This window comes from Cupressus sempervirens, chromosome 5 (assembly GCF_028749045.1).
Source record: "Cupressus sempervirens isolate cs-2001-9-10 chromosome 5, ASM2874904v1, whole genome shotgun sequence".
NCBI lineage: Eukaryota > Viridiplantae > Streptophyta > Pinopsida > Cupressales > Cupressaceae > Cupressus > Cupressus sempervirens.
This window is the reverse complement of record NC_143122.1, coordinates 640,556,691-640,577,412: the sequence shown is the minus strand read 5'-3', so window position 1 is coordinate 640,577,412 and position 20,722 is coordinate 640,556,691.

Here is a 20,722-nt window from a genome sequence, read left to right as displayed (position 1 = left end):
TATTTATAGAAATTCATTTAGTTTATGGATGGTTGCATTCATTGCACCATCTCATTAATGTTTGATTCAATAATTCTAATTTTTCAAAGAAAAATATTAAATAAACTTCCTAAATTTTACATTTTTCAAGGTTTTTAAGAAAGTTGATTCACAAAGGTGTGGGTGGTGAATTGGTTTAGGAGGTGTCTCTTTCCTCCCTAGGTTAAGGGTTCCAATCTTAAGGGTTTTTTTATTACTTAATTTGTTTGTTATAAGGATCTAGTTGTAATTTATAATTCGAAATAGTTGTCAACCCTCATTAATAACATGTACATCAATACAAATTTACACTTTTACTTAAGGATATATATGTGCATCCATATGTACTCAAGTAATTATGCACATTAATTCAATAAAAAATAGATAAAAATAAACTAAGGCATCAAACATTAACATCTCAAAAATATAAAATTTTCCCAAAATCCCAAATAAGGTGGCTGACTCCTAATAGGAACTCTAGGTTTTAGGTGCCTATGTAACATGGTTTTATCTCTAAAGCAAGAAATATCATAGAGGTGTTTGTACCTTCTCCTACACACACCTACATCACCAACAAGTATACATAAACATAATATTGTGATATAATATATAGGGTTAGCAACATTAGGTGGGTTGGCATGGTTAGAGATCATAATAATCATATCCATGAAAGTATATAAAATATGTCATATGAAAATCATCTTAATCATCTTATGCAAGATAGCATTAGATCTCTTATCTCAAGCATGGAATGTAAATCCAATACATAATAAATCATGCCACTAGGGTGGTTACTACAAACCTGCCCCCCTAAAAATTATTCAGAGCTAATTGAATTTTTTTAAAGTGTGTAGAATGGAGTCTAATTTGTTAAAAACTAACTTGTTGCAAAATTAGATGAATGAGCTAAAATCTAACCCCCAACTACTACACGTTGGTTTTAGAGAGAAAATGGATATACATTCAAAATAAATTATAGTTGAAAGGATTAAAATATTCTAAATTGAAAATAAATTATATGGTTACACAGCTGACAAAGAGATGTACAATATCATGTAACCTAATTTTATCAATATTCAAGCATGGTGAAACCCAATGGAGAGCACGCAAGAAAAATAAAGCATTTTGGTATGCTTGTTGGAAATCACATCTAAGACCAGATTGAAATGGCCAAACCTTTGGGTTGCATCTCTAATGAAAATCCAATCCTTGGGCTTGTTGAATTTCAATGCATAATGAAGTGCATATATGCTATAGTGTGTATGCACTATTGCTCGTGCATGCTATGTAAAAAAAAGTGTGATCGCCTTATAGTGTGAATATGCTATAGAGCATATGTGCTACTAAGGATATTTACATAGATAAAAGAGAGGAAGTGAGGGGTGGGGGGGAAGTAGAGAAGGTGATAAGAAGAGATCAGTAACTTAATAGTATGAGGTGGGGGGGGGGGTTGGGGGGGGTAGAGAGAGAGATTTTAGATTGGATTTAGAGATAAAGTACATGAAAAATAAATATAAATAATAATCATTTAACATATAAGATAAAATAAATGAACTCCATTTTAAAATAAAAAATGCATTTGGTGAGAATATATTTAAAATCCTTTTTCAGCATAAGTGTACAAAGAGGAAAAGTTAATGGTATAAATGACATAAATTCCTTTATTAGTAACTCTTCATGATTTTAATTTTTTCTAATGTTAGAGTGACATGTATGGAGATGCATTTTTATCCTCTAGTCCAAGAAATATCTTTAGGGAGATCAACTCTCCCAAAGGCTCAATATTGTGGAATTTCCTCTTGAAATGCATAACTATTATTCAAAATAAGCTCTCTTGCAATCTAAGGGATAGAAAAGAACATTTGTTTTGGGAAGACTCTTGGGTTGTCTATATATAAGCCCCTTATTTGTTATCCTTCCCTTCAAAAAGCCACATCTTATTTGGAAAAGACATGGGGAACAAAGGTGAAGGACTATGTAATTTTTGAAGAAGATGGATTGGATTGGAATTAGAGAAATGCTGATATTGAAGACATTCTCTTAGAAGATAAATTTATTCTACAGTCAATTCTAAAATCTAGAGTGATCTTCTTTAAGGAAGGGGATGATAAATTCATATGTGGTGGGAGCAAAAATTGATAGTACAACTCAAAAATGGGCTATTTGTATCTTGAATCTCTTCAAGGTTTCTCTCCATCTCCTTTCCCTCTTCATCTCTATTGGGATAAATTTTTACTTCCCAAGGCAAGATTTTTCTCATGGATTATCCTTCATCAAAGAGCCCTTATAGCAAAAAGGCTTAAAATTATTGGGATTCAAGGGCCTAGTAGATGCCAATGAATTTGATGATGAATCTATTGATCACCTCTTTCTTAACTACCCTTACTCAAGCTCATGTTGGCATTGGCTATGTTCACATTTGGGAGTTATATTGGCTAATTTGAATTCAAGTAGGAATATCTTGACTTCTTGGCCTTTGTTAAAATAGATAGCATATATCATTTCCTTTGGATTATGTCTCCTTCCATAATTCTATAGGGACTATGGAAGGAGACAAACTGTAGAATCTTCCAATATAAGAATATGTCTATTGATCAATTAAAGAAAAAGATTGAAGTCTCTATCATTGAATTAACTAACAATAGATTGCTTAATTATCTCCCCAAACATGAGAAGATGACTCATTGGGATGAAAGGATGAGAGGTAGATAGATTGGTCTAAAAATTCCTCCATTTCTAGGTGATGAAGAGACTCTAGGTAAATTAAAGAGATTAGAATTTGTTTGGCAAGCTTTGCAAGATAGCTTGTTCAAGCTAAATTTTGATGGAGCCTCTAGAGGAAATCTAGATCAAGCATGTATAAGGTGTTGTATTCACAATGTTCGAGGGAATGAAGTAGCTAAATTTTCCAAATACATAGGTGAAGCTACTAACAACTAGACTTAGATTTCTACTCTGCCTTCAGTTATATAAATCCTTAAGTATTAACTTTTTAGAAGTTAAAAGAGATTTTTCCATCATAATTAATGCTCTTAGAAAAGGTTCCCTTCCTAACTAGAAAATAGATGTAAACTTAGTTATAGCATCATAACTTAGAAAATATTTTGACAAAATTAATTTTCAATCATATATATTGGGAAGGTAATAAGCGAGCTGATGAGTTAGCTATTATGGGGATAAATGCCTTTCTAGCATCAAATCATTAATTATTTCCTCATCTTCTTTATTAATTTTTAGTTACCAAGCTCAAAAAAGATGGGATGTAAAAGTTGTCCTTTAAGTAGGAAAAGAGAGATATCATTAGTTTTTGTGCTCTTCCCCTTTCTGAATCATGATTACATTCGCAAGCTCTTAATTTTTGCAAAGCTGGAAATCTGATGTTGCAAGGGAGGCTTTTATTACTCCCTTTAAGTAATTGACAAAAGCCTCCCCTCTTTCAAGCTTCTTTCTTTTTCTACTCTTTGTCTAATCAAATTTTGAGATATATCAGTCTGATCGGTATGTAGAAGTATTTTAAAAAGGTATTTGTGATGTTATTAGTCAAGTCCAGGTGTGTTGATATTTATTTGATTTGATGTCTTTCTTTTCTGTTTAAATGCTCATTTAAGACTTCATGGTTTTCTTCTCCTCAATCTCTAGTTGTTAGCCTTTTGCAGTTTCTTGTTTTTATCTTTTAATAGTATCATTATTTAGGTTTTCTAAGCCCTAACAAAGAAATATGGAGTTGTATGTTTTGGTTAGTGTTTCTATGACTTTTTAGGTAATTTGAGATAAAAGAGTGGATATCTCTGGAGAAGATGGAAAATTATAATCATTGGAATTGGAATAAAGGATATATTTTTAAAATTTGGGCTAAACTGAGGGACCATCACCCGATTTCATTATTTCTATGCCTCACGAGTTGGGTTGTACTATTTTTAATATTTAATATATGGCCTCAGCCTCTTACTTAAAAAAAACTTGTTTATGAAATTGTATTCGTGTTATTAATTATTAATTGACAACATTCAATGACTATTACGTAAACCAAGTGCAAAGATAAAGGAATGAGGTGGAAGATGTACTATCAAATTTGGATTTAACATTTAATTATGGTGGGTGTGTCTAGATTTAGGATTTAAAATAACAATATGTAGAGATTATTTTTGTACATTTGAATTATGTCATTGATTAGAAAAGAGTGATAGTGATGGAAGTCAATTTCACTCTATTGATGATGAGGAATCAAGATAATTTCTTGGGGCTCATTTCCACTAACATATTGAAGGGTGCCTTCATTCCAAGGATATTATTTTTTGTGAAAATTATTTAGAAAATTTTAGGAATTATTATTTCTAATGTTAGACACTATTAAAGAACTAGCATGGATATAATCTCTCTCTTTTTGGCATGGGGCATATAACTGATGGAGGATGTGAAAATAATTTGATAAGAGAAGCAATTCATTGTTGAAAGGGTTTTTCTATTTGGACTTTACTCTTTTTTGAGTAGGAAATCCCAAGTTTTGGATTTTATGTGATAGAAAGCATTGAGATCTCATGTGAAAAGGAGATTTAAGAAAACCAAATTCTTTCATGTGTTGGTTCATTGGATTGAATAGGGAAATGTGAAAAAATGAGGCTCTAGATTGGTGGAGTAATTTGAAGATTTTTTTTAACACAAGGAACTCACCTTGAGTCTTGCTTTGATGATGGTAGAGGATAGTCAAATAAGGAAGTGAAAATGGAACACAAGGGGAAATATTATGGTAGAGACATGGTATTAGTAAAGAGAACTAAAATCCAAAGGTATATGGACACTTGTTATATTTTGTGCTTAACGGATTTCAATGTGTTATTGGATAACATCCAAATTTTGTGCATGGGGAAGGTGGGGAGGGGGGGGGGGGGGGGGGGGACTAGGGTTATTTTCAATATGTCAACTCTATCTTTAATATGTTTTGAAAAGTCTTTCTAGGTTGGGTTTTTCTTGGTGATAATAGTGTTTGCAATGTAATTATTTGGTTCCTTGCTTAAGTTATTATTGTCTCGTGATGTGTAGTATTTGTTGGAGTTAATTGGGATAGTAAATCACTAGTTTTTATGGCCATTCCCACTATATAAACTTTTGCAAATGTAATATTTTTAAATACTTTATTGAATATTAATAGAATTCATACTTACTATTGACCAAAAAAGATTGAGCTTTAAGAGAAAGGTATTGTAATATTTAATGGGTGTATATAAGACAATAACGATATTTCAATGAGTTTGTATACGATAGAATCTAAATGCTATTTAAAAATCTCTTAAATTTGTTTCTATTTTTGTTAGTTGTGGCAGCTGTTAGAGCTACTATGGAGGGAGATTAGAGGCTATGAGGTGGTAAATGGAAACTTTATAGGGGTTTTCTCTATAGTCAATGCATGGTTTTGATGTGACAGCATTGCAAATCAATGATATTTTTTCCCTGTACAAGGTATGGAGTGAATTTCATCACCTCCATAAGAATTGCAAGAGGGTTACTCTTAAGAGAGTCACTCTTTTTGAGATCTTGTCTAAGGATTTGATTAGTAATTTGCATGACATGAGACTAGAGGCAATGCTTTTAACAAGTCTTTGTATGCAAAGGGGTTTATGAAGGGTATAAATTCTAAGGTTCCCAAAAAGTTAATGGGTTCTTTGAAAGAACCCAAGATAGATTAATTATTGAAATTCATCTAGATTTAGTGCACAAGATGTAAATTAGTTAAGGACAATCTCTTTAATTTGCAGGTTCTTGAAACTTTGTTTTTCTTTTCCCTTCCTATAGACATGGGTATATTGGGATCTAGAATGCTAAAGGGGATATATAGATCATACTATCAGTAAATGACTATTTATATTGCTTGTGTATTAATTAGTAGATCATAACATGCCATTTAAAGGTGGTTCTTATTTTCACAATCAAGTGGGTTTATTCATCAAGATGCAACACATTGGATATAATCGACTAAAAAAGATCCCTTCTAGGATCTCAATATGGGCAACAATTTTTTGGCTTCTAATACTTTTCCGACAAAAGGATATATAGCATATAATAGCGTTACCATTGGGAAAGTACTAGAAATTTCATTTTTAAAATTAGTTAAAAAAATTATTTCTTGTGCTCATATCTATGTTGAACATAATTTTAAGAAACCATTACTAGGCACAATGGATAATTAGGTTTACTCCACCTCATGGGTGCAACAACTCAGTTATGAAACTCTACCCTTTTGAAAGTTATTTCTCTAGGAACCTCTTCAAGAGAGGATCCATCTAATTCAATCATTTCCATATTTCATACTTCAAGGTGAGATTATCTTGAGTTTTGAAATAGATCAAACTAATGTTGTCTATTTTTACCACAAATGCACTTCAAGCAAATATTGTCACCAAACTTGCAAAAATTGGACAATCATGTTACCATCTCGATTTCATGGAAAATCCCCTTGTGTTCCATTTCCACTTCATTCAATTTTATTGATTTATATGTCATAGTGTGTCTTCATAGAAACCCCTCCAATAGAAAATATCAAAATATCTTTTTGAACCTCAAGCAATTTGTTATACTTTGGAAACATAAACATTAGATTTGTAGTGAGATTGAACTTCAACAATTCAAACCTATCTTCTTCTTGTTGTCCTAACTTCAAGATATTGTCTTTCTTTAAAAACTTGGTAAGGAGACTAGTGATCTCTCCCTTCCTTCCTTCATCTCCCCCACTCTCCCCCTCCCCCTGGCTTCTCCCCCTCCCCTTTTCCTCCCTTTATTTAACTCTCCTCGTCTCTCCCTCCCTCTCTCCCTTTCTCCCTCCCTCCTTGACTCTCCCTTTCTCCCTCCCCCCCTCTCTCTCATAGATTCCCACAATCACAATCAAACTCACTCATATTAATTATCATGCTCACACACATGAAAAGACACACTTATTGCTACCCTCTCATGCATGCACATATACATTAAAAATTATATGACTGAATGCACACAATCACACATATAGCCACTCAACCTTCTCTCTTCCTCTCCCAATCCCTCTCCCTCCCACGCATCAAATCCCCCCTCTTTCCTCCCTCTACCCTCCTCTCTCCTTGTTTCGCTCACTGCTCCCTCCCTCTCCAATTAGCCTCCTTCCCCCCCCCTCTTCTCTCTCTCTCTCTCTCTCTCTCTCTCTCTCTCTCTCTCTCTCTCTCTCTCTCATCCTCCACCTCTTGCTTTATCCCTACTTTCCCTCCTCTCCCCATCTTGCTCCTCCCTATGCCTCCTTTTCTCTCTAATTATCCATCTCGCTCCCTCTCCCTCATCCTCCACCACTCTCTCCTTATCTCTCCTCATCTCTCTACCCCTCTTTCTCCCTCTACCTCTCCCTCCCCCTTCTCAATCCCTCTCTTTCCTCCATCTCTCCCTCTTTGCACCTTCTTTCCCTCTTCTCTCCCACAATCCCTCTCCCTCTCTTATCTTCGTCTACCCCCTGCCACTTCCTCCCTCTCCCTCCCCCTCTACCTCTCATTGCCTTTCACTCTCTTCTCTTCCTCTTCCTCCTGCCCCTTCCTCCCTCTCCCTCTTCCTCTCACTCCCTCCATCCCCTCATCTCTCCCTCCCTCTCTACCCCTCACTCTCTTTCACTCTCTTCTCTTCCTCTTCCCCCTGTCCCTTCCTCCCTCCCCCTCTCTCCATCCCCTTGTGCCTCACCCTCTTCCTCTTCCTCTCACCCCCTCTACCCTCACCCACTCTCCCCCCTTCTACCACTTCCTCACAATCCATCTCTCCTTCTCCCACTCCCACTCCCTCCCCCTCATTGTCTATCAATCCTTCTCCCTATCCTCACCCCTCCCCCCTTTTCCTCACTCCCCCTCTTGCATTTACCCTCACACTCTCCCTCCCCCTCCCTCTCTATTGTCCTTCCCCTCTCTCTGACCTCCCTCCATCTCCTACTCTCTCGCCTTTCCATCTCCCATCCTTCCCTCTCCCTCTCCCTCTCCCCCTCTCTCCTAATCCTCCTCACTTCCCCTTGTCCTACCTTCCTCTCTTGTACCTCTCCTTCCCACCCTCGTCCTCCCTCTCTCTCACCCTCATCCTCCCTCTCTTCTTTGCTCCTCCCTCCCTCTCTCTCTCTCTCTCTCTCTCTCTCTCTCTCTCTCTCTCTCTCTCCTTATCCATCCCCCTTTTCATCTCCCTCATCCACACTCTCTTCCCCCTTTTCCCCTTGTCCCCATCCCCTCATCCTCTTTCTCCCTCTCCCTCTCACCCTCTATCATACTTATCATCCCTCCCCCATCTCACCCTTGTCAGGCCCCTCTCCATCCTACCATTTTGCCCTCAACTCCTCCCTCTCTCCCCTCTTTTCCTCCCCTCCCTCTGTCATCTCACCCTCACTCTCCACCTCTCCACCCCACCTCGTCTCCTCTATCCTCTCCCCCTCTCCCCTATCTCCTCCCCCTCTCTCTTCCTCCCTCCCTACCACCCACCATCTCCCTCTCCCACTTTGCTCCTACTTCAACCTCACCCTCTTTCGCTCTCACTTCCCCTTTACTCACCCTTCCACTCCCTCCCTCTACTAACCACCTCTCCTACTCTCTCCTTTCTCTATCTCCCAATCCCCCCTCCCTTTAGCTCCCTTGACCCTTCTCTCTCTCCCCTCTATCTCTCCTTATCCCTTTCTCTCCTCATCCCCTCTCTCCTTCTGTCCCTCTCTCTATGTCTCCCTCTCTATATCTCCCTTGCCCTCCTCCCCTTTTCTCTCTCACCATCGCACCCTTTCCCTCTTTCTCTCCCATCTCTCCTACTCCCCATCCCTCTCACCCTTGCCCTCCCTTCCTCCTCTCCCTCACACCAGCTCCTTCCCCCTCTCCCTTCCTCCTCTCCCCCCTCTCTCTCCATCTCTCATGTTCTCCCACTCCCTCTCATTTTCTCTCTCACCATCCCTTCCTTCCACTCCCTCTCCTCATCATCCTCATCCTCATGTTTCGTGTACCTCCCCATCTCCTTATCTCCTATTTCCCCTCCCTCTCCTTTCCTTTGTCTCCCCCTCTCCATCTCCTTCTCTCTCTCACTATCCCTTCATTCCCCTCCCCATCCCCATCTCCTTCTATCTCTCACTCCCCCTACCTTCCCCCTCCTTTTACTCTCCGTCCTTCTCATACTCTCTCCCCCCTCCTTGTCTTCCTTTGTCCCTTGTCCCTTCTTTCCCTCCTCTAACTCTCCTTATCTCTCTCACTATCTCTTCCTTCCCCTCACCTCCCCTCCCCCTCTCCTTCTCTCACTCACTCCCCATTCCCTTGCTTCCCCCTCCTCACCCTCCCTTTTCCCATTCTCTCCCTCCTTCTTCCCTCTGCATGTTTCCTCATCATTCCCTTGTCCTCACTTTCCCTCCTCTTCCTCTTGCCCTTTCCTTCTCTCACTCCCTTTTCCCTCCCACCCTTCTCCCATTCTCTCCCTCCTCATTCCCTCTCCTTCCCTCTCCATATCTCCTCATCACTCCCTTGTCCCCACTTTCCCTCTCCTCTCATTCACTCTTTCTACTCCCTTCCTTCTCCTCTCCCTTCTCCCATTCTCTCCCTACTCCCTCCCTCTCCCTCTCCCCTCTCCCCACTTGCCCTTCTCTCCCTCTCCTCCTCTCTACTTCCCAAATAAAAATAATAATAATAGAACAATAATAAAATTTAAATAAAAAGTTCCCCACAGTTTCCTTGTTAATAAAAATTTCATTTCATTTTCGCTACCAACCTCGTGATTTAGCTACCAGTCCTAAGCCTACCCATACTTGTAAAACAAAATAAGAAACAATAATACACACTCATAGATAAGAGTATATTTTCTTTTTAACTTTCAAGAGAGCTTACACTTGGTCTTTATTTTTCACTTGATTGACAAGGTACAAGAATTTATTTACTCAAGTCATTTTCTGATCTTCCTAAATTTATGGTTCCAAGAAACAATAATGAAAATTTCTGTCCGTTGTTGAAAAAAAAATGTGTTATGAATTGTGTGTGCAGAGTTGGATCTGGAGTCAATTTCATATTAGACATGAAATTGACAAATGAGTATAGTGTGTAATTAAAGGTCATCCAGCTGTGCGTACAAATGAAGTTTTCTTGGAAGATGAACTTGATCAAGAAGATGGTTTGGATGTTTTCCAGCATGAGGCAAGCTATGAAAAAATTAAAAAAATATTCTTGGAGATGCTTTTCCACATTAAGCGGAAGAGGAAAATGATTCAGGTGATGATTAAATGGAAGGTGAGAAAGGACTAAGAATAACTGGATGAGACAGAAACTAACCTGGTCAGTTTAAGGTGAACAATTTACTTGATTATCATGTCAACTGCTGATTTTGAGGAAGCTGGCCATAAGCTACTAAAGACCAAGATTCAACCTGGTCGAGAGATGTAGGTATGCATCATGCTATTAGAATGCTGCAGTCAAGAGAGAACATACCATTGTTATTATGGCCTCTCGGACTAAGGTTCTGAGAAGTTAATTAGGAAATTTTTGAAATTTGTTTTGTACATCAGTACTCTATGATACGATGGCTAAGTAATGTTGCAAAGTAATAACAAGCAGTAATGTTTTGTACAGCAGTACTCTAAGGTAAAGATTCTATTTCTGTATTTCTGTAAAGATTAAATGATCCAGAAATGCAAGTGTCTTTTGGTTCAATCTTGGTAAAAGACAATCCCAGAAACTCTCGATTTGCTATCAATTTCTTGACGTCCATAGGTCTTGGTATTTGAAGAGGCTTATGATTCAGCAGCAAAAGTCTATAACAATGACTACGAGAAAGAAGAAGATTTTTTTTTTTTCAAAGAATGACAATAGAAAAAGTCAGATTCTGATAAATCAGAATCAGACAATATCAATCAACATTCGATAAATTGGTTTTAGTGCCATGTAGGCACTAAGAACATAATAATACTACACAGATTTTGGTGTAGAACTTCGGGAATGAAAATAGTGTGTTTCAAGGTATGCAGAGGAAAGAATATTAATTTACCATGGAAACATAATGTGCAGCCAGTACAAGCAAAGTACACAAAATACACAGAACAAACAGCTAAACAAGACAGCCATCATTAATTTGATTAGTGATTTCTGATCAAGAATATAGTGACACTAACAAGTTTGGGTGCAAAATTTAGGCAATGAAAACAATGTTGAGTTTCTTGTAAATTTTCCATGAGGGTAAATATTAGTGCTAATAATAATTTCTCCCTTTTAGTATTGAACTAAGAATTTTATTAAGAAGTATTGTACTAACTAGTGCTAATAGTAATGGGATCTTGAAAAACATGACACACCATGGGAACTACACAACAAAAAGTCATGGGAAAATTCCAAGCTCTATTTTGGTTACATCATATGCATTTACACAAATAATTGCCGAACAATAACAGTTCAAACTATAGACCGATGAGCAAGTTAGACATCCCAGTTTAAACCAGCTACAGCCATAAATAGGAAGCATTAAGAAACAAGGAACCTCATAGACACAGTATGGATAAAGAATTATGTATAATGTTGTTGCTAAGGTATATCTATTTATTGTTCTTAAAAACCTTATTTGATCATGATAATTTCAAAAGCAAACAAACTCTACAAAATCAAATTATGCTAAAACTGACCTCTACAATTGCTGTTGTGATCTCCTGCATAGTGGACTGCTTGAAGTGTTTGCGCGCACAAGGAAGAAGTACTAAATAAGAACAAACATAAAACCTCGCAACCACCAAGTTAGGCAGGTGGAAATATGAAACACAGTCGAGAAAACATAACAAGAGAAGCAAAATTAGTCAAGATCCACCGATTACTAATCAGTAATTAGTACCATTTTAGTCAGAGTTTGGGAAATTCATTAGCTTAAGTGAGTTAAATATTTTTGGAGACCCAAATTCTAGAAACAAAACAAGCGTCAATTTAGGAGAAACCCTTACAATGAAAATAAAAAGAAATTCGGCAAACGAAAAAGAAAAAAGAACAAATACCTGATTTTGCATTCTTATACAGCATCCTCAAAAAATAGTATCTTAATTCTGAAGTGTTGTTTCTTCAACACTCTTGCCATTACCTGCAACGTTCACAAAATCTTAAATTTTAAGAAAATAGAAAAAGTGAAGAAATCACGAACTTCTTAAAATTTAAAAAAATCCTCGAGAAACATTGAAATTATTGGGTTTAAAACAAAGACTGAACACCAAGGCATTGAATATGATAAGTATGCTCAGTTGGAGCCATGCCAATAGTTGTATCTTTAATTCAAGCATGCAAGGATGGACCAAACTTTTCTTTAATTTAAGCATATACTTAAATCCTTACCAATGTTCTTGTTACGAACATTAAGAGAACAAAAAACATAAAGGAAGAAGATAACTATGAGAACAGGGCACAATTTAGACGCTTAACCGAAAAATTATTCAAAAATATTGATTCAGCGGAAAAATGATTACATTTCCAGACAAAGGAAAAGTGCAGAGGAGATATACTGGCAAAGATGAGCCCTCTTTACTCATATAGACAAAAATAAAATAAAAAGAAATGGGTCATGCCAGAAATGTGCCCTGTTTTGCTCATAAAATAAAAAGCAAGAATAGAATATAAAAGCCCCATTGAAGATGTATGTACGGGGATCTTTAAAAGCTTCATCATGGGATCTTGAAAAGTTTAACTCGAACATCATCGGGACTACACAACACAAAGCCACACGGAAATTACAGCATACGCATCCGCACAAACAATTTCTAAACAACATAAGCTCTGTATGAAAAGGCAGGGCATCCTCCGTTCAAACCAGATTAGAACAATATAAAGTATGTATTTATAACAGGGTATCAACAAGTGCATCGTCTCAGTTCAAACCAGCTCTGGGCACGAATGGGAAGCATAACGAAACCAGGAGTACAATGCATAACGAAACCAGGAGTACAATGCATTATAAATTTATGCTATATGGAATACAATACAAAGCAAAACAAAATCCAACATTAAAACCCCAAAAGTAAAAACATTGGGCCCAAGATCCAGCGATTCCTGCCCCATGCTCACACCCATGTACGGATAGAAACATCAAAATTGTGATCAAGAACCAATAACTAATTAGTTGCATTTCCAGTAAATAGAGACCCTTGGAGCAAAGTTAAAAAGATTACTTCAAGCCGTATCTTACAATCACCTGAATAAACGCATAAAACTTTAAAAAGAAATTTGAAGGATGAAGCTGTGAAGCAGAAAACATACAAGAAAATTTAGATGCACATGGAAAATCAGAAAGAAGAAATGGGGCCTGGCTATGCCAGAAACAAAATGGAATGGAAAATCAAAAACCGATAAATAGATAATGGTCGAATTTTTTTTCCAACGGTGATATAGATAAAAGCAATAAAACCAAAAAAAGTTTTAAAAAATAATAAAAACAATCTGCCTTGCATAGCGCACACACGAAATCAATTTTTTCATGGTTTAGAGCAGGCGGCCGTAATGGCCGTTTTTGTACTTTTCAACCGTAAATTATTTCTAAATCATAAGGAGTGACATGTTATATTTTTATAAAACCATCAGTACAACACTTTGAAATATCAATAAACCGTAGAAATTTATTGTAGAAATTTATTATAGACCATATAGTATTTTGCTGAATAATAAAAATATATGTTATTAATATATGTATTTTAAAGTGATAAATAAGAATGTTTCTGAATTTTAAAAAAAATGTAATTTGAATTTAGAACTTCTTATTATTAATGATTATTATATTAGTACATAATACATTCTATTTTTGTATATATTACCAATATAATAAGATATTTGTGTGTAATGTTTTTATTTTATTTGTCATATATTTATATCAATTTAGAATCTTTCCAAAGTAAACTTTTAGTTAATTTCACTTTTTTATATGTGCTATAGATTTATAATTATTTTCTATTTTTCTTTCTTACAAAAAAAAGTTTCCATATAATTTCTCTCTAAAATAAATTTCTTGTTAATTACATTTTTTTTATATGTTATAAATTTATAATTGTTCTATTAGAGAAAAAAAAAAAAAAAGCTTTATAGTTTTACATATTATTAATTGCAATTTTTTGAATCTATTTTTCTTTTTTATATTGATTATTCAAAGATTAAAAATGACAATGAAAGGTATTAAAATGAATCGGGCCTAGTTTAGAGAGCCCATAAATGGAGAAATGAATCGGGCCTTTTTTCCTGTGGCCCCTAAGGATAATATAAATTAAAACAAAAAGCAAAAACAATAAAAACACTCTACTTGGTACACACATGAAATCAAGCTTTTCTATAATGACAATAAAAAAATTTGAAGAAAGTTAGAGAGCATACTTTCATTTGTTTGTTTTTCTCATGATTGCTATTCCTTTGATTTGATTATATTTTATCAACGCTTCGAATTATTTTATAGTTTAATTTTTATTTTTATTTTCATTATTATAGAAAAAATTTAAAATAAAGAGTAATTGTATTTTGTATTTATATGTAAATATTATTTTATTTTAATTTTTATTAACATAGAAAATGATGCTTAATAAGTGGACTTTACTTTATATTAAAATTTAAAATTGACTTTTAAGTGATTTTATTATATTTTGATATAAAAAATATCAAACTACTCACCCTTTAAGTATATTAATAAAAAACATGCAAGACAATATATAAATATTTTTATTATTAGATTTAATATTTAAAATCTATATTAATATTGTCAATATATATTTTATTGGGCTCTCTAATATAACTCTAATGTAAGGATATTTTATTTTAATCATGAATGTATTCTAGATTTCTTTAATATTTTAATTTTATTAGGCACTTGTTATATAAATTTTGACTAATTTCTAATACTCGTTCATACAAGTGAGAATTAGGATTTTGACTAGGTTATAGTTCCTAGTTAAGAATAGGGTTTAGGATTAGAATTATATGATCAATGATTACTATCAATTTGAATTATGTTTAAAACAATTTTATTATTTATAGATCTTTTCTATAGAATAATTAAATTTTATTAAGATTAATGTAATTTGTTCTTTTGAAATTTATGAATATTTTAATTATTGAACTACAATTATATTTTTTATTTGTATTTTAATTTTTAAAATATTAATAATATTAAAATTTTAATAAGTGTCACATAGTGGCATGTACTTGTGGTTAAAGGGCATTGTAAAAAATAGTATGTAAGATAATAGTTGTTAAAATAAAATTGATTAAATTTGTAATAATCCAAACACAATTAAGTATACCAAAGATTAATAGGTTTGTGTGTTATATTATAATGTAGTACTATATGGTTTCCTTTTATTAATTTAATATGTTTATTTAATTTAAATTATTCATTTTCTTTACTAACCACTAAAATGATAGTAATCATTTACATTGAGCTAACCTAATTTTGAAATGATAGTAGGCAACTTTCTCGCTCACCCCATGGTTTGAATTTTGAACTGTCATGGCCCTAGAGTGCCCAAGCATGCTGGAGACCCCAATGCACCCAAACTTGCACATGGTGCTAGATCTTCATAGAGAAGATTCTCCCACATTGTTGGGTTTAGTGCTGGATCGGGCCAACACTTCTGAGCCCTCGACTAGTACATTTGGGAGCCATTTTCAATGGCAGGCCAATTTGGCTTGTCAATTTCATTTTTTAAAAAAAATTGATCTCGATGACATCAAAAATTTGATGATAGTTAAGTTTAGTGTCAAAATTTCGATGACAGTTAAGCTTGGTGCCAAAATTTTGATGTTGTCGAGGATATAAACAAAAAAAAAGTGAAACTTCATTTATTCACATGACAAAGTGCAAGTGGGAAGCTTCAAGTGTGACCAATTAAGAGCTTTTCAATGCCATCAAGGTAAGGTTGATGGATTAATTTTCATTCTCCATGTCCACTTCCATTTGGAACTTTCTTTCAAGGTAAGGGTTCATTCTGGTCCTCTTCTATTTGCAACTTGCTTAATTTCAAGGTAAGGGTTCAAGGTAATTTTCATTTTTTTGTAATAGTTCAAGGTAATTTTTGTTTCCAACTTGCTTAATTTTAGGGTAAGGGTTCAAGGTAAGTTTCACTTTGGCCATCTATTATGGTGATTCAAACATCATTCAAATTGCCCCCTAAAACATTATTCATGCACAAAGCATAGAAAGCAGTTCGGGCAACAAATTCATCTACAAATTAAGCCCAAGAAATAGGAAAACATTTTAACAAAGGACATAGAATACCTCGTTTGAATTACATTCACATTATTACCTTCTTTCGTCAAAGAAATAGAGTTTTTATTATGACCCCCTTAGAAGATCTCACCCAATTTCTCAATTAGATTATGTAAAGACCTAGCCGTCTAAGATTTTTAAGTTAAGCAGGATTGTGAAGTTGTGAGGTGTAGAAACTTAATATGAAAAGCATGTTTATTGAACCAAAAAAGTGCCCTTGACTATGATAATAAAATGGGTCTATGCCTTCATGGTATAAAACAAAGCCATATTCACAGCACAAGACTCTCACCGATTGTATTGTTGCCACTGGTTCCCATGACTCTGTTACTTTGGCAAAGACTAGAATGTTAGAAAATAGAAAGAATTAAAAATGCAAATCAAGAACATAATTTAATCAAATAAAGAGAAATATTGAGTAAGAAAAGATGATAAACCTAGGATACAAGACCTCAGAAACAATAGAAATGCCAAAGCTTGAAATGAAGAATCTTAAACTAGTAAAACATCTTATATGCAACCCTATGAAAAGGTCAAGAAAATGACCAATGATTAATATTATTATCCACTAAAAATTTTAGTTTCTTTTTAAAAATATACCTAAATATTCTACTTCCTAAATTTTCATTTGAAAGTAAAGTTAGTTAAATGAGGTGATAAAATTGCATATGTAGATGTATGTATGTATTTGTAAATGTGGCCTCTGTTTAACACACACACTTCAACACGGTCTTTATATGCAGACTCATCTTGGAATGAACATGAGGTTGTTCACTCAAGAATAGTCTTGCAAGATGATCTGTTGCCTTCTATCTAGGTGGATTTTGCGTGCTTATGCTCTCAGATTTGAGGTACAGGCAATCAGACCATCTAAAATGAAGGGTTTAACAATGATTAATCTATATGCACATGTAAGTAATCTAAATGATTATGCAATTAATCTAAGAACATATAAATAGAATTAACTAAATGAATGCATATTAATTCTAAATGATATTAATCTAAGAAGATGAGAGCTTTATGAAAATATTAAACTTAAATGAGTATGCAATTCAATAGCGATTCGATAGAAATTCTATTCAACCTTTGTAATGAGGGATTATGAGTCTCTTAAACAGAATTCTTGGAATCCATCAACAGGTGAGATCAACTTGGATCGACAGTCAGGATTGAAGCAAAGATTCAGTTAAGATGGAAACTTCCTTGTGTAGGTGGAGTGAATTATTTTTTATCTTGAGTGTGATGAGTAGTTAACTGAACTTGTCATAAGTGTGATAGTAAGTTAACTAGATTGTTTCCAATTTTGAGAAGTAGTTCACTTAGAGTTTCCATTTTAGAACTGAAGAGGGGATTTTGAAGATATTATTTAATTTAATAAGTGAGACATGACCTAATAAATACCTTTTTCTATTTAATTGAATAATCACATTCAATTAATTAAAGTGGGCATAATTATTAAATTAAATATTTTAATCCCATAGTACATTAGTCTTAGGATATAATTTAATTTAGTTAAAGTATAAATACTTTGAATTAAATTAAATCTTAATTAGTAGTTTTAATGTGACTAATATGAGTCAATACTTTAGGAATTAAATAAATAGCATGATTAATGTAGATTAGGGTTTTTTTCATTTGACAATTAAGTCAAGTAGCGAATATCAGAATAAGAATGGCCTAATGAGATAGGTCTTTAGGATTAATTAGAATAGACCAGAATTGGTGATCATGGCAATGAGCCAATTTTGGGGTATTATATTTTGCCCCTCTTTGAATGAATGTGTGAGCAACACATTCAATTCAAAGAAAGTCAGAAAGTGTGATGCATAGATCAAGAAATAAGATTGGTTCTGAAGTTGATGATATGGAGACCAATTGATAAACTTTTGAGGACCATCTCGAGAATGGAGCTTGATTCTAAGGAATCTAAGTAAAACACCTAGATACCAAATTTGATAATCATTTTAAAGGTTTCCTTCAAAACAAAGTTTAACCTTTAAGGATCCAGACAGAACATCTAGATACCCAAGATTGATAGCATTTAAAAGACCATCTCTAGAATGAAGCATAATCTTTAAGGATCCAGATAGAACATCTAGATACCTAAGATTGATAGAATTTAAAAGATTATCTCCAAAATGGAGCGTAATCTTTAAGGATCTAGGTAAAACATCTACATACCTGAGATTGATAGCATTTTAAAGACCATCTCCATAACAGAGCGTAATCTTTAAGGATCTAGATAGAACATCTAGATACCTGATATTGATAGCATTTAAAAGACCATCTCTAGAACAGAGTGTAATCTTTAAGGATCTGGATAGAACATCTAGATATCTGAGATTGATAGCATTTAAAATGATATCTCCAAAATGAAACTTAACCTATAAGGATCTAGATAGAACACCTCGATACCTGAGGTTTGATAGCATTTAAAAGATTGTATCTAGAATAGAGCTTAACCTTTAAGGATCCAGATAGAACACCTAGATACTTGGAATTTGATAAAAGACAACAAGATCAAAACTATGAGTCATAGAATCATCCCCAGAATGAGGCTTAACTCTCAGGAGTTGAGGCTTAGATTATATCGATACCTATCCAATACCTATCAGGAGTTAAGTCAAGTAGCGAATATCAGAATAAGAATGGCCTAATGAGATAGGTCTTTAGGATTAATTAGAATAGACCAGAATTGGTGATCATGGCAATGAGCCAATTTTGGGGTATTATATTTTGCCCCTCTTTGAATGAATGTGTGAGCAACACATTCAATTCAAAGAAAGTCAGAAAGTGTGATGCATAGATCAAGAAATAAGATTGGTTCTGAAGTTGATGATATGGAGACCAATTGATAAACTTTTGAGGACCATCTCGAGAATGGAGCTTGATTCTAAGGAATCTAAGTAAAACACCTAGATACCAAATTTGATAATCATTTTAAAGGTTTCCTTCAAAACAAAGTTTAACCTTTAAGGATCCAGACAGAACATCTAGATACCCAAGATTGATAGCATTTAAAAGACCATCTCTAGAATGAAGCATAATCTTTAAGGATCCAGATAGAACATCTAGATACCTAAGATTGATAGAATTTAAAAGATTATCTCCAAAATGGAGCGTAATCTTTAAGGATCTAGATAAAACATCTACATACCTGAGATTGATAGCATTTAAAAGACCATCTCCATAACAGAGCGTAATCTTTAAGGATCTAGATAGAACATCTAGATACCTGATATTGATAGCATTTAAAAGACCATCTCTAGAACAGAGTGTAATCTTTAAGGATCTGGATAGAACATCTAGATATCTGAGATTGATAGCATTTAAAATGATATCTCCAAAATGAAACTTAACCTATAAGGATCTAGATAGAACACCTCGATACCTGAGGTTTGATAGCATTTAAAAGATTGTATCTAGAATAGAGCTTAACCTTTAAGGATCCAGATAGAACACCTAGATACTTGGAATTTGATAAAAGACAACAAGATCAAAACTATGAGTCATAGAATCATCCCCAGAATGAGGCTTAACTCTCAGAAGTTGAGGCTTAGATTATATCGATACCTATCCAATACCGATACTGATGACAAGATTAAATAGATGACAAAGTTTTCAGATAGAGGAGAACAAGATGCCCCTAGTGATGAGATGTCCCAAGTAATAAGGACATAAGATGGGAACAAGATGCCCCAAGAAATAAAGATTCAGATTGATGTAATCATCTTGCCCCTCGGGAGCGAAATCGAAAGATGCGACACTAAAAATATGATGTAAAGTAGTAGATAAAGATATGTAGAAGAAATTTGAGATTTAGCAAAATGTAGAAGAGATCAACATGATCAGAAGAAAATATGAAGAGATTAGAACGATCTGAAGAAATATAGAAAATATCAAAATGATCTTAAGAATATAAAAGAGATCAAGATGATCAGAAGAAAATATGAAGAGATCAGAATGATCTGAAGAAATATTGGAAGTCGTTTCGAAGTGATTTTGAGGTCGAAAAGACCAAGTTTGACCAAGAGTTGACCTGAGCTGACGTTTTATAAAATAAATTTTGAAAACATGAAGAATTTTGAGTTGAAAAGATTCCAAGAATCACAAAGTATCAAAAAAATGTAGACTGCATAAGCGTTTGATTGTGTGAGTCCCAAAATTTTAAAACTTGTTTTTGAGCTACTTAGGTGTGTCAGATTTTCAATTTGATCCCAAAAATGGATTTAGAATGGCCAAAGTAGCCAAGAGGGTGATTAATCAATCATTTGTGTAGTCATTAAGAAACATGATACTTTTAAGAAGCTGACAATCCCTCATCACAAAGGATGCAAGTAGATCTATAATCGAACCATGTGCTCATGCAGTGCAACACTATGCTAGATGCAACCCTAAGCTAGATGCAACCTTAAACTAGATGCAACCCTAGGTCTGGTTACCAAGTCTTGACAATTTATTATCACTAAGCATAGGATGAAATCTCATAAGT